At 41.8% G+C, this 5184-nt stretch overlaps 1 non-coding gene across 1 annotated transcript; it reads right to left on the bottom strand.

Moving 5' to 3' along the window:
- Positions 1-1234: 1234 nt before the first annotated feature.
- LOC130972280 (small nucleolar RNA R71) lies at positions 1235-1342 on the bottom strand. The gene has a single exon (XR_009083469.1). It is a non-coding gene; the product is annotated as a small nucleolar RNA R71 (small nucleolar RNA).
- Between the last annotated feature and the right edge of the window lie 3842 nt (positions 1343-5184).

The following is a 5184-nucleotide window of genomic DNA, read 5'->3' as shown; positions in this document are numbered from 1 at the left end:
CGCCAGGATGGTGCTAGGGGGAAGATTTTGTTTTCAAATCAATTTTTTTGTTTTTCAAAATCAAATCTTTTTCAAATCATATCTTTTCAATCAAATGTTTTCAAAATCAATTTCCTTCCTTTTTAAAAGATACTTACTAACAATTAATGATTTGATTGAACATCTCAAAAATTGTTGCCTTTTCTGTTGAGAAAGGTTTTATGTTTGAATCATATCTTTTCTTGTTAGGCAAGTCATTAATTTTTAAAGTCATATCTTTTCAAATTGTTTTCAAATCATATCTTTTAAAATTGTTTTCAAATCATATCTTCTCAATCACATCTTTTTAAAACCATAACTTTTCAATTAAATCTTTTTAACCACATCTTTTTCAAAATAGTTTTCAATCAAATCTTTTTTTAAATTTCTAATTTCAAAATCTTTTTCAAAAATCACTTGATTTCTTTTTCACTTTTAATTTTCGAAAATTATCCATCAAATTTTCAAAAATGTTTTCAAAATATTTTAATTAATTTTCGAAAATTCTCTTCCCTCCTTCCCACATCCTTCTATTTATGGAGTACCACTCCTTCTTAATGCACAATTCGAACCTTATCTAAGTAAAGTTCGAATTCTCCTTCTCCTTCTTCTTTCTATTTCTCTTTTCCTCTGACACCTCAAGGAATCTCTATACTTTGACATAGAGGATTCCACATTTTCTTGTTCTCTTCTCTTTCATATGAGCAGGAGCAGAGACAAAGGCATTCTTGTTGTAGCTGACCCTGAACCCGAAAGGACCTTGAGAAAACTAAGAGAAGCCAAAGCACAACTCTCTTTGGAGGACCTGACCGAATTCTTCAAAGAAGAAGAAGACATGGCAGCCGAAAACAACAATAATGCAAACAATGCAAGGAAGGTGCTTGGTGACTTTACTGCACCTACTCCTGATTTCTATGGGAGAAGCATCTCTATCCCTGCCATTGGAGCAAACAACTTTGAGCTTAAGCCTCAATTAGTTTCTCTAATGCAACAGAATTGCAAGTTTCATGGACTTCCAATGGAAGATCCTCATCAGTTTTTAGCTGAGTTCTTGCAAATCTGTGACACAGTCAAGACTAATGGGGTTAACCCTGAGGTCTATAGACTGATGCCATTCCCTTTTGCTGTGAGAGACAGAGCTAGAATATGGTTGGACTCTTGGGAAAAGCTAGTCAATGCCTTCTTGGCAAAGTTCTTTCCACCACAAAGATGGAGTAAGCTTAGAGTGGAAGTCCAGACCTTCAGACAGAAGGATGGAGAATCCCTCTATGAAGCTTGGGAAAGATACAAACAATTAATCAGAAGATGTCCCTCAGACATGCTTTCTGAATGGAGCATCATAGGTATTTCTATGATGGTCTCTCTGAACTATCCAAGATGTCTTTGGATAGCTCTGCTGGAGGATCTCTTCATCTGAAGAAGACGCCTGCAGAAGCTCAAGAATTGATTGAAATGGTTGCAAATAACCAATTCATGTACACTTCTGAAAGAAATCCTGTGAACAATGGGACTAGTCAGAAGAAAGGAGTTCTTGAGATTGACACTCTGAATGCCATATTGGCTCAGAACAAGATATTGACTCAACAAGTCAATTTGATTTCTCAAAGTCTGTCTGGAATGCAAAATGCACCAAACAGTACTAAGGATGCTTCATCTGAGGAAGAAGCTTATGATCCTGAGAACCCTTCCAGGGAAGAGGTGAATTACCTAGGAGAACCCTATGGAAACACCTATAATTCTTCATGGAGAAATCACCCAAATCTCTCATGGAAGAATCAAGAGAGACCTCAACAAGGTTTCAATAATAGTGGTGGAAGAAACAGGTTTAACAATGGTAAACCTTTTCCATCATCTTCTCAGCAACAGACAGAGAGCTCTAAGCAGAGTACCTCTGACTTAGCAACCATGGTCTCTGATCTAATCAAAACCACTCAAAGTTTCATGACTGAAACTAGATCCTCCATTAGGAATTTGGAAGGACAAGTGGGTCAGCTGAGCAAGAAAATTACTGAACTTCCCCCAAGCACTCTCCCAAGTAACACTGAAGAAAATCCAAAAGGAGAGTGCAAAGCCATAAATATGGCCGAATTCTGGGAGGAAGAAGAGGCAGTGAACGCCACTGAGGAAGGCCTCACTGGACGTCCACTGGCCTCCAATGAGTTCCCCAATGAGGAACCTTGGGAATCTGAGGCTCAAACTGAGACCATAGAGATTCCCTTGGATTTACTACTGCCTTTCATGAGCTCTGATGAGTATTCTTCCTCTGAAGAGGATGAGTATGTCACTGAAGAGCAAGTTGCTAAATACCTTGGAGCAATCATGAAGCTGAATGACAAGTTATTTAGAAATGAGACTTGGGAGGATGAACCCCCTTTGCTCACCAAAGAACTGGATAACTTGTCTAGGCAGCAATTGCCTCAAAAGAGGCAAGATCCTGGGAAGTTTTCTATACCTTGTACCATAGGCACCATGACCTTCAAGAAGGCCTTGTGTGACTTGGGGTCAAGTGTAAACCTCATGCCCCTCTCTGTAATGGAGAAATTAGGGATCTTTGAGGTGCAAGCTACAAAAATCTCACTAGAGATGGCAGACAACTCAAGAAAACAAGCCTATGGACTTGTAGAGGATGTTCTGGTTAAGGTTGAAGACCATTACATTCCTACTGATTTCATAGTCCTAGAGATTGGGAAGTGCATGGATGAATCCATCATCCTTGGCAGACCCTTCCTAGCCACAGCAAAGGCTGTGATTGATGTTGATAGAGGAGAGTTGATCATTCAAGTGAATGAAGAATCCTTGGTGTTTAAGGCCCAGGATATCCCTCTGTCATCATGGAGAAGAAGCATGAAGAGCTTCTCTCAAAACAGAGCCAAACAGAGCCCCCACAGTCAGACTCTAAGTTTGGTGTTGGGAGGCCACAATCAAACTCTAAGTTTGGTGTTGGGAAGTTCCAACACGGTTCTGAGCATCTCTGAGGCTCCATGAGAGTCCTCTGTCAAGCTAATGACAGTAAAGAAGCGCTTGTTGGGAGGCAACCCAATGTTTTATAATTAATTATTTTCTTTTGTTATTTTATCTTTTTTGTAGGTTGATGATCATAAGAAGTCACAAAAACAATGAAAAAAAGCAAAAACAGAATGAAAAACAGGAAGAGAAACAGCACACCCTGGAGGAAGATGCTGCTGGCGTTTAAACGCCAGTCAGCCTAGCTGTTGGGCGTTTAACGCCCAGTCTGGCACCATTCTGGGCGTTTAACGCCAGAAAGGGGCACCAGATTGGCGTTAAACGCCAGTAAAGGGCAAAAACCTGGCGTTAAACGCCAGGAATGGGCACCAGCCCGGCGTTTAACGCCAGAAAAGGCTCAAAACGTGGATTTTGATGCCATTTGGTGCAAGGATGCCTTTTCCTTGACACTACAGGATCTGTGGACCCCACAGGACCCTACCATCACTCTCTCTCTTCTTCCCCCATTCACCAATCACCTCAACACCTCTTCCCCAAAAACCCCTCACCTATCAAATCCCATCTTTCTCTTCACCACTCACATCCATCCTTCATAAAACCCCACCAACCTCACCCTTCAAATTCAAACCACTTTCCCTCCCAAACCCACCCTCAAATGGCCGAACCCTCATCCCCCTCTTTCCTATATAACCCCTCTTTACCCCTTCATTTTCCACTACCTAAACACCACTTCTCCCCCTCCTTGGCCGAATACACCACCATCTCCCTCTTCCTCATTTCTTCTTCTACTCTCTTCTTTCTTCTTTTGCTCGAGGACGAGCAAACATTTTAAGTTTGGTGTGGTGAAAGCGTTGCTTTTTCGTTTTTCCATAACCATTTATGGCATCCAAGGCCGGAGAAACCTCTAGAAAGAGGAAAGGGAAGGCAAAGGCTTCCACCTCCGAGTCATGGGAGATGGATAGATTCCTCTCAAGGGTGCATCAAGACCACTTCTATGAAGTTGTGGCCTTGAAGAAGGTGATCCCCGAAGTCCCCTTTTCACTCAAAAAGGGTGAATATCCGGAGATCCGCCATGAGATCCGAAGAAGAGGTTGGGAAGTACTTACCAACCCCATTCAACAGTCGGAATCTTGATGGTTCAAGAGTTCTATGCCAATGCATGGATCACCAAGAACCATGACCAAAGTGTGAACCCGGATCCAAAGAATTATCTTACTATGGTTCGGGGGAAATACTTGGATTTTAGTCCGGAAAGTGTGAGGGTGGCGTTCAACTTGCCTATGATGCAAGGAGATGAGCATCCTTACACTAGAAGGGTCAACTTTGATCAAAGGTTGGACCAAGTCCTCACAGTCATATGTGAAGAGGGCGCACAATGGAAGCAAGATTCAAGAGGAAAGCCGGTCCAATTGAGAAGGCATGACCTCAAACCCGTGGCTAGAGGATGGTTAGAGTTCATACAACGCTCAATCATTCCCACTAGCAACCGGTCCGAAGTTACCATAGACCGGGCTATCATGATCCATAGCATCATGATTGGAGAAGAATAGAGGTTCATGAGGTTATAGCCCAAGAACTCTATAGGGTGGCGGACAAGACCTCTACCTTGGCAAGGTTAGCCTTTCCTCACCTCATTTGTCACCTCTGTTATTCAGTGGGAGTTGACATAGAGGGAGACATCACCATTGATGAGGACAAGCCCATCACTAAGAAAAGGATGGAGTACACAAGAGATCCCACTCATCATGAGATCCCTGAGATTCCTCAAGGGATGAATTTTCCTCCACAAGACTATTGGGGGCAACTAAACACCTCCCTAGGAGAGTTGAGTTCCAATATGGGACAACTAAGGGTGGAGCACCAAGAACACTCCATTCTCCTCCATGAAATTAGAGAAGAACAAAGAATCATAAGAGAGGAGCAACAAAGGCAAGGAAGAGACATTGAGGAGCTCAAGCACTCCATAGGACCTTCAAAAGCAAGGAAGAGCCGCCATCACTGAGGTGGACCCATTCCTTGATTTCCTTGTTCTTTATTCTTATGTTTTTCGATTTTTATGCTTTATGTTATCCATGCTTGTGTCTTATGATCATTAGTGTCTTAGTGTCTATGCCTTAAAGTTATGAATGTCCTATGAATCCATCACCTTTCTTGAATAAAAATGTGCTTAATTGAAAAAGGAAGAATTGCATGAATTTTGAA

This window comes from Arachis stenosperma, chromosome 3 (genome assembly GCF_014773155.1).
Source record: "Arachis stenosperma cultivar V10309 chromosome 3, arast.V10309.gnm1.PFL2, whole genome shotgun sequence".
Lineage (NCBI taxonomy): Eukaryota > Viridiplantae > Streptophyta > Magnoliopsida > Fabales > Fabaceae > Arachis > Arachis stenosperma.
The sequence above is the reverse complement of the archived record's forward strand: the minus strand, read 5'-3'. Positions and strand labels throughout refer to the sequence as shown.